The 10537-nt window shown below is 35.9% G+C and overlaps 1 non-coding gene across 1 annotated transcript; it reads left to right on the plus strand.

The window, feature by feature from the left end:
- Positions 1–6479: 6479 nt before the first annotated feature.
- On the plus strand, positions 6480–6586 carry LOC121205933 (small nucleolar RNA R71). Its single transcript, XR_005901006.1, has one exon. It is a non-coding gene; the product is annotated as a small nucleolar RNA R71 (small nucleolar RNA).
- Positions 6587–10537: the final 3951 nt, after the last annotated feature.

Here is a 10537-nt window from a genome sequence, read left to right on the forward strand (position 1 = left end):
CTGAAACACCCCTGTAGGGTAGAATTACCGAGATACCCTTGTGGGGTAAAATTACCATTTTGCCCCTAGGGTGTTAAATGATTGTTTTGCCCTTGTGGGCAAGTGACTGACTTGGACTATGTGGTTGACGGATTTGATTGTGAATATATGTTGGTGATATGAATGACTTGACTGTGATTGTTTGATTCAAACATGGGCATTACATTCTGCATACATGACATGTTGCATGGGTTGGGTTTTATAAAAATGGAGGAAGTGCTAAAAGGGCTTTGCCCCAGTTTACCGAAAAGGGTTTTGCCCCAATTTATCAAAAAGGGCTTTGCCCCAGTTATTAAAAGAGGCTAGGCCTCCAGTTATATGATAAAGCAGCTATGCTGCCAGTGGAGAGTTTGGTTGGGTGGGTTGAGTTATTCCCCACATAGAGAGCTTGGTTGGTACGGGTGGAGAGTAGCAGAGGGTGGGTTGAGTAGTCTCCCCAAATGGGCTTGCATACATTCATTGGTATTTCATGTGATAGTGAAATGGGCCTATGGGCCATATCGTTTACAGTAAAGGCTTCGGCCCAGTGATATGATTTATGAAAAGGCTTCGGCCCAATAACCGTTAAACGAAAGGCTTTGGCCCAGTATATGTCGAGACTGAATAGGGCTTTGGCCCAAATTGTACGGATACCGTGTTATTCACTGTTTGTTTGTTATTGGGATTACACACTGAGTTTTCATAACTCACCCTATTTATTAACCTTTCAGGTAATTTCCAGCCTTAGATAGATAGGAGCTGCGAGGGGCTCGGAGATGGCCACACTACTGTTTCTGTTTCTTTTAATTGCAATTAGATTTCGGTTTGGATTTTTTATGTAATAAGGCCATTGGTGGGTTTTAAGTTTTAATTTGGATTGTGATTTCTTATACTAAACTGCTAGTCTAGGAAAACTCGAGATTTCAAAATGGCATGATTTTTCTAAGGAATACGAGCTTCCAACAACAAAGTTTTCAAAATGCTTCCGCGAGTTTAAATGAGGTAATATACCAAAGGCAAAAAGATTGGTAAATGTTTTGATGGGAACTGTGGTTTAATAAATTTAGATTCAGTAATGGATTTTCACCGGAAATATCAAATTTGAAAAATGGTTTGATGTGACGCACCAAATTTGGCCATAACGTCTAGGTCGAGTTGGGGGTGTTACAATAAGGATTAAATAACTATGGAATTCAAAACTAGTGGTCCTTATATGGTAATTAGACCATTAAAGAAAAGTATGTAGATTTTTGATGACTCATCCTTGGAAAAATTAGAAAAGAGTAGGGACTAAACTGGAAATCACAAAAATTAAAAGATGATAATTAATTAAAAGGAAATTATAATCTTATTTTCATGTTTTCTTCCCCAAAATTTCTACAGAAGCCCTAGAAGAGAGGTAGAAAACTTTCCAAGCTTAAAAAGATATGAAATCAAGTCCCGGTTTTAGTAATTTTTATATTTTTGGAATCGGGATAGTCTAATTTATTTATTTGGGGGATTAATTTGAAAAGTTATCAAGGTATGAAATTTGGGTCATGGATGAATATGCTGAAAAGTAGAAATTTATGGTAGAAAATGAAAGGTTGTTGATAGATAAACAACTTTTACAAAGTGATTTTTAATAAAAACATGATTTAGGGATTAAAATGTAAAATTGTGAAATTTGATAAAAAAATTCCAAATTTTTATCAATGCATGTCTGTAAATTTTGTAATGGGATTTTGGTTAGGCTTGAAATAGGGAGTAAACTGCACAAGTTTCATTTTCTGAGCCTAGGGATGAAATTAGAATTTATGGAAAAGTTAAAAGAAAATAAAGAAAACAGATCAATGATCTTCATCGTGAGAGGCATCGGGATCGTGAGGTGTAGGCTCAATAGAAGAAATGTGGAGATGCTGACAGATCTGCTGCAAAGTAGTATCAATACTGTCAAACCGCTCAAACAATACTGCTTAAAACGGGTGAATCGCTCGAAGAGATCTGCGAGGGTAGCAGCAACAGTAGGGTGACTCAGAGGTGGAGAATGATGTGGATCCTCATGGTGAAAAGGTACATCATCAGAAAAGTCCTCATGCTCATCCTGAGGATCAGAATGAGAGAGTTGGTATCAAGGAGGACCCACTCCACGCTGTCGCTCAATCATCGTCATATGACTCATAATGGATAGCCCTTATAGGGCCATCTGTCCAACCAATGTAAAGGAGGAGGACTGCTCTAGAGTGTCGAGGAGACCAAAATATTATGCTAGTTGAGTCACATAACGGCCCATACAGATAAGACCCTTCCTACTACGCTCTGTCTGGTGGCGGCAAGCAAGGGTGATGGAATAAGCAAGTCGAAGGTGCACCCCATCGCCATGTTCCATAAAAAATAAGCGTCGATAGTGAAGTCGCCTTCGACCAACTCAGGTTATAGGGCATCGTACTAGCAGTAAACTCTGTCCAGCTTAGAGACAGTGAATAACAGATGTGCTGGTATAAGGAACAGAAATTCTGGACATGCATGAACTACTCAGTATAGAGTCCAAGGGCAACTCCAAAGTTTGGGACGCTCAAATGACACGTCGTACCGCTGAGTCTGAAAGAAATAGTGCACAGCTTGTTGTGGCTTGACATCACGTGTTGCAGAATGAATGTCGAGAAAAAATCTAGTGTTAACACTGAGTAGGTAGGCTCAATGATAGAGAAGAAACGGTTCCATAGATCTATAACAATTAGTGCACGCACTCTATCAGCTAAATGAATTTGTTCTAAGGCCATCCAATCAATACAAAGGCCCAATACCAACAGTCGTTTTCAGAGATGCTGACATAAGTCCTCTTAAGGACCCTATGAAAATCGTAGAAATGGATGGTGTGCATTAGAGGTAGGGCCTGATGATGAGGCTGCACCTGGAGTCTTCCGTTTTTTCAAAGCGGGAACTGCGATTTAGATTTTCCTCTTCTGTTCGTCATTATGTACCTAGAATAAAATCAAATATCAGAAGAATCAGGGTAGATAGTAAAAAAGCAAAAAAAGAGACAAATCGGTACATCAAATAAAACAATTATTCCAATCTATTAAATTGCATGACATATATTGAATCCAAGTTTAAATATAACTATATACCAACATGATAAAAATAGTACTAACAGAATAAGAAAATTGTAATAAAATAAAAACAACTAGAGCCTGGTAATCAAAATACCAATTAATAATGAAACACTCAAAACAAATAATCACAAAAATATGATAAAATAATAATCAGAAGAAAATATAGATAAAATGAATGAAAATAAGAATAATATGAAAAACAACCAAAAGAAAATAATCAACCCAAAAAGAAGTATAAAGTACTAAGATAAATAACAAGAAAAAACTAATAATAATAAAACAAATAATAAGAGATATAAGTAAAGGAAATAGGTAATAAATAAAATAAAATAAAGAAAAGAAGGAAAGGGGAAAACCGTGAGGGTTGATGGCGCAGGGGCTGTGCATATGGCGATCGACGCGAAGAACGAATAGGGCAAAAGGGGAAAGGGGAAAGGAGAAGGTCAAAGGTGGGGGGTTGTTTGACGATGGTGAAAAGGGGAACATTGAGGAGGATGGGTTACGGCTTCGATAAGAGAGGGGAGGGGTTTTCTCAACGAGGGAGAAGAGGAGAAGGGAGAGGGTCGAATGGGTGAGAGGATGATGGAGAATGGAGGGTGCAAGGGTGTGAACGGACTAGAGAAGGGAGTAAAAGATTGGCGGCGGCTAGGGATTTTGGGAAAGGGTTGGGGGAGGTATAAGACAAAAACAGATGAGGGCTAAGGTTAAAAATGGGGACACGATCGTGTAAAGGCCCATGTTGGGCCATACGGTTGTGTCACATTTCTGTGTGGAAATTACTTATCTCGTATGTCGCTTAAAAATTAAGCTAGTGGTCACACGGCCTTGGGCACGCCCGTGTGTCAGGCAGTGTGTGAACATCCTTCGCTTCTCCCATGCCTGTGTGCAAGGTCTGCGGGGTACATGATCTCACACACGCTTGTGTGACAGGCCGTGTCTCTCACATGGCTATGTCTCTAGCCCATGTAACTCACGGTTTCGTAATTAAATTAGAAAATTCACTCTACTATACACACGGTTGTGTCACCAGGCCATGTGGATCACCTTAGGCTGTGTAATAATCAAAATCAAAAAAATTAAGTCCTAGGACTCATACAGCCCAGTACATGCTTGTGTGTTCAGGTCGTGTGACCTACACGACTATGTCTTCAAACCATGTAACTCTCTATCATTTGCTAGAATATACACATATCCTGGGACACGCCCGTGTGTCCCGACAGTGTGGGTCAAAATATTTTTAAATTTTTTTGAAAATTAAAATTAACATAAAATAAAATTAAAAGAATTAAAAAAATCTAAACACTTGGGTTACCTCCCGAGAAGCTCTTATTTAGAGTCTAAGCTTGACTTTAACTTGTATGCGCACAGTTACGATGGTTCTTGGAGCCAAAGCTCCTCTTTCTTGTTAACTATTTTAACACCAAAATAAGGTTTGAGTCGAGTACTATTTACCTTAAAAATGTCGAACTCAGAATATGTTACCTCAACTGTACCGTATGGAAAAACATTTAGCACCACAAATGGATTTGATCCGCTCGACTCAAGCTCTGAAGGGAAAATTCATGGATCTGATTTGTCTAACAATACTTCGTCCCTAACCTTGAATTGGTTCTTTCTCATCACATGCATATCATGGCATCGCTCTGTGTCTTCGTCGTGTTTTCTTGGTTTCTCTTCAAAATGCATTCACCATTCATCTAGTTCATCTAGTTGCACCATTCGCTCTTCATATGTTGTTCCATTTCTATCAACTTCAAGACATGGCTCCAACATGTTTTCACGAGGGATGTTTTGCAAAGAACGCTGAGCTACATGATTACTAACATTAGCAGGACATTTAGTATCATCTCGCTCACTAGAGACTCTTACAGAATCACAAGCTTAAAGAGTAATCTTTTCGTCACCTATGCAAAGCACAAGTTCACTTGTACCAACATCGAGAATAGTTCTAGTAGTGGCTAAAAAGGGTTGACCTAAGATCAAAAGTACCTCACTATCCTCGTCCATGTCTAATACAACAAAATCAACAGGGAATATAATTTTATTAATTTTTCACAAGTACATCCTCAATAATAACCCTGGGATATCTAATTGTTCTATCCGCTAATTGAATACTCATCCTAGTATGTTTGGGTTTTCCAAGACCAAGTTTTTTAAACATTTTATAAGGCATAACATTTATACTAGCCCCTAAATCAGCCAAAGCATTTTCAATATTTAAACTACCAATGAGATAAGGAATAGTAAAACTCCTTGGATCTTTAACTTAATTTGGTAGTTCGTTTTGTACAATAGCCGAGCAAACTGCATTGAGCTCCACAGTCAGCGATTCATCTATCTTCATCTTGTTTGTTAATAGCTCATTTAAGAATTTGACGTAATTTGGCATCTGTGAAAGAGCTTCAACAAACGGTAATTTAATGTGCAATTTTTGTAAGAGCTTAAGAAATTTACCATATTGTTCGTTTGTGTGGTCTATCTTCAACACATTTGGATATTGGAACTCGAGGTTTGTATTCTCTGATAATTGACTTTTGCTCTTTCTTATCTTCCTCAACCTCATCATTATTCACCACAACTTCTTGTCTTAGTTTCTATTCAGGTTCAACAAACCTTTCCATGTCTCGAACAGTAACTGCATGAAGCTGCTCCCTTGGGTTAGTTTCTGTTTAACTAGGCTAGCTACCTTATGGTCATTCCGAAACTAATTTAGCAAGTTGTCCTATTTGATTTTCAAGTCCTTGAATTGATGTTTACTGATTTTTTAGTGCTGCCTTGGTGTTTTAAGAACGAGTTTCTGACACCGAGATAAATTTTGCCAACATCTCCTCAAGGATCGACTTCTTCTCTTGCTAATAAGGTTGTTGAAAGCCCGGAGGGGGTTGTGTTCTTTGATTTCCTTGACCACCCCAAGAAAAGTTGGGATGGTTACTCCAATCTACATTATAGTTATTACTATAAAGGTTATTTTGAGGTCTAAAATTGTTACCCATATAATTAACTTGCTCATAATCTGTGCTAGGACGGAAAGGTAAACATTCTGAATTATTCCCCACTCCATTTGCATCGCATTGCATCACTGGATTCACCTGCGTAGAAAAATATAAACAATCAATTTTCTTGTTCAGTGTTTCCACTTGGTTTGATAACATGGTGACTGCATACAGATTAAAAACACCCACTACTTTCATCGGCTTTGTTCTCATAACTTGCCAATAATAATTATTTAGTGTCATCTCTTCAATAAACTCATAAGCTGCCTCAGGTGTTTTATTATTCATTGTTCCACCAGCTGCTGTATCAATTAACTGCCTAGTAGAGGGATTCAAACCATTGTAGAATGTTTAAACTTGTAACCACAAAGGTAACCCATAATGAGGGCACCTTCTCAATAAGTCCTTGAATCTCTTCCATACATCATATAATGTCTCTAAATCAATTTAGGCAAAGGAAGAAATGTCATTCCTCAACTTAGTTGTTTTAGCTGGTAAGAAGTACTTCAAGAGAAACTTCTCTGTCATTTGAGCCCAAGTAGTGATAGAACCTCGTGGTAAAGAATTTAACCACTATTTTACCTTGTTCCTCAATGAGAAAGGGAACAATCGTAAGTGAATGGCATCATTAGTGGCACCATTAATCTTGAAAGTGTCACAAATCTCTAAGAAATTGGCCAAATGAGTGCTTGGATCTTCATCTTGCAAAGCATCGAACTGAACATACTATTGCACCATCTGAATTGTGTTCAGCTTCAACTCGATAATATTGTTGTCCTCTTGTTCGTCTACTATATTCTATTGACTTTGACTTGCTTCTCTAGCCTCTTTACGATTTTTACGAGCAGTACTTTCAATCTCATTGTCAAAAAGCAATGGTCTCGACGGGTATCTTCTAATCATAAACCAAAAGAATCTACTAGAAGCAAACAAAAGAAAAATTAAAATGTAGAAATTAAATTAAAACAAAAATATAAAAATAAAATAAAAATGGCTAAATTAATAGAAATAAAGTTTTCCTAATATTTCAGTCCTCGTCAACGACGCCAAAAAACTTGATAGTCACAAAACTAACTAAAAATACGACAAAGGTAAGTGTCCCTATCGATAAATAGTATAGCTACGGTGAGTAGAGATATCATATCTACGGAGACTAAAACTACTAGTAATTATCGTTTTCCTATTATTTAACCAACAAATTGGAGTGATTGGTTTAAGCTAAAATCTACTAAATTAATCAAATAAAGAACTCGTCAGAGAATAAATCAGGAAAATAATTGAATAATAACCAAGAAACTAAACAGTACCCAGGAAAGAATCCACCTAAACTTCATCTATCATTATGAATATGAATTAAATGTTTTATTCACTTGGTATCTTGATCCGTAGAAATCCCTAAATTATGCTAAATCTCTTTCAAGAGTAAGAGCAACTAACTCTAGGTTAATTAATTGAAATTTCTTTCTAATTAAAACCCCTATTGTCTCATTAGCTCGATCTATGGTTCCCCTATTAGATTTGACTCTAATCCGGTAGATTTATATTGTCCTATTTCTAGGGTTGCATGCAACTCCACTCAATTATGTTAGATCTACTCTTAAATAGGGACTTTTCCTCCTTTGATTTAAACACATTAAACATGAAATAGTACTCAGGAAATATTAAAACAAGAGATATGCACACATAACTGAGAACAAGAATCAAATATTTATCGCGTTAAATAGAAATTAAATAATAGAATTCAACATAGGGTTCATCTTCTTTAGGTATCTAGAGAATTAGTTCATAATTGTAAATAAAAACATTTTTAAGACAGATTAACCACAAGAAATAAATAAACTCATAATAACTTCAAAGAAATTAAAAGCAGGTCTTCAATCTTAATGGAAGTCTACTTCAGAGTTGCCTTCAATGGTGTTCTTCAAGTTGTTTTCTTCAATACTCTCTGATGGCTGCCTATTCTCTTCTTCTATTTGGTATTTATAGGCTATAGAATGCCTAGAAAGCCTAAAAATTGTGTTTTTCACGTATTTGTGATGTGAGTCGCGACATCGACATGGTCTAGTACATGGCTGTGTGCCCAACCTCTAACATCCCAAATTAGGGTCTAGTCAAGATAGAGGTTTCGATACCATAAATTCAAAGTATAAATAATTAATTTATGATTATTATGATGTCTATGATATAATTGCATGCTTATGTGAAAATTTGATGAAGAAATTTTATGGAAAAAATGTCCAATTTGGCATTTAGGACTAAATTGGCAAAGTGTGAGTTCTAGAAGCTTTAAGCATGAAATTGCCATGGATTGTTAATTAGAGGTCTTTAAATAGAAATTTGCCCAATTTCTATTTTTATGGACAAAAATGGGCATGAATAGAAATTTTTTGAAAGAAAGGCCTTAAAGGTATTTTTGTCATTTGGTTAATAAAAGAATAAAAAGGGAAAAATAATTCAAAAATTGTATCCATCTTCCTCCTCCTTAGCTGAAATTCTCAACGAGCCATAGCTAGGGTTTTATTCATCCTTTCAAGTTCGATTGTAGGTACACCCTAGCCCCGTTTTTAATGTTCTTTATATTTTTGAGATCTTTGAAGCATGATCTAGCTATTTCTACCATTATTTTGAGCTAGGGTTCATATTCAAAAACTTACCCATGTGTGACATGCATGTATTTTGGTGTTTAATAGAGGAATATGAAAGTTTGATGCATGATAAACATCTTTTACTAAGTGGTTTTTCATGAAAACGCCTAAAAAGGACCTTTTTGTAAAAGTTGTAAAATAGGTGGTTAAAAATCTAATTTGAAAGAAAATTTGGGCTGATATAAGTTCGGCTAGGCTTGGGTATCAAAGAAAACGAACACATTTCATTTTACGAGCCTAGGGGCTAAGTTGTAGTTATGTGAAAGTTTAAGGGAAAAATTGTAATTTTCCAAAGTATGATTTATGGACTATTTTAAACAATGTGATCATTAAATTGGACTATTTTAAACAATGTGATAATTAAATAAGTAAAATTTTCTATTATAGATCAAGAAAAACGGAGTCCGGACCTAAACCGAGGAAAGAACAAGATTGTGGAGTAAATCAAATAGAAGTCATATTTTGGGTACCTAGGTAAGTTCGTGTGTAAATAATGCAACATTACATTATTATGTTTTAATGCTTTAATATTGCATGAACTGTGTAATTGTCTTTGTGGATTTAATTAATGATGACCCGGTGACAATTCGACGAAGTTTGATATCTCGAAACCCCGGTTGAACCTTAGGAATAGTTAGGATACAAATGTCATGACATTAGGGTTATGTACGATCCCATGTAAGACCATGTCTGGGACATGGCTTTGGCATCAATATGTAATTTCATGTAAGACCATAGCTGGGCTATCAGCATCAATATGAGATCCCATATAAAATCATGTCTGGGACATGGCATTGACATTGATATGTGATCCCATGTAAAACCATATCCGGGATACGGCATTGGCATCCTACTATGTTTATGAGAATTCCCTAATCCAAAGATTATGTCAAAGAGATGACAAAGTATGATCATGTTGAAAGGGTACAGGTACGTACACAAAGCTCATAAATATTGAGATTATGAATCGATGAGACCTCAATAAGATATGAATGAATGAATGAATTATGATCATGAGTCTTATTGTACATTATGCAAATGACATGACTTAAAATGTAACTATGATACCTGATGACATTATGATAAATATTATTATGTTATGTGTATAATAATATATGGTTAATGTTGTTAATTATTTACATGCAAACTTACTAAGCTTTATGCTTACTTCCCTTTCTTTCCCATTTTCTTATAGTGTCACCAAACTAGCTCAGGGATCGAAGGATTTCAGAGTTCAATTCACACTATCAAACTAATCTTTTGGGTATAGTGGATTCAAGTATTTTGAGTATGGCATGTATAGGGACTTGGTCTTTTTGTTATATGTCATATTGGTTTAGCCAAATGTGTTGGCTTATGTTGATATTGATTCATTTTGTATAAGGTCATGAGATGTGGCTCATATTGATTATTGGGTTGTAAACCTATTCATATATGCATGCATGTGCCTATGAAATTGTGATGTGGTTGGTTGTTTTGAGTGTGTGATGAGATGTGTTGTGGCTATGATTGTTTGTTGATGGAATTGTGAGTGAATGGCATGATGACAACTAAGGCATGAGTATGTTAAATGAAAGTAGTCTACATCTCTTAGTGCATGCAAATTTATAAAATTTGGCTTAACCAAGTATGAAGTCATATGCATGTTTTAGTAAAGATGAAATGATCATGATCATGTCTTGTTTATGTAAGTTTAAGTGCTCAGTTATGCCATGTTTAATTGCCTTTGAAGTCATGTATATGTTTGTGTAAATAAGGGTGGCAATTGGCTTGGAAAATAGCCTTC

Source organism: Gossypium hirsutum, chromosome A08 (assembly GCF_007990345.1).
Source record: "Gossypium hirsutum isolate 1008001.06 chromosome A08, Gossypium_hirsutum_v2.1, whole genome shotgun sequence".
NCBI lineage: Eukaryota > Viridiplantae > Streptophyta > Magnoliopsida > Malvales > Malvaceae > Gossypium > Gossypium hirsutum.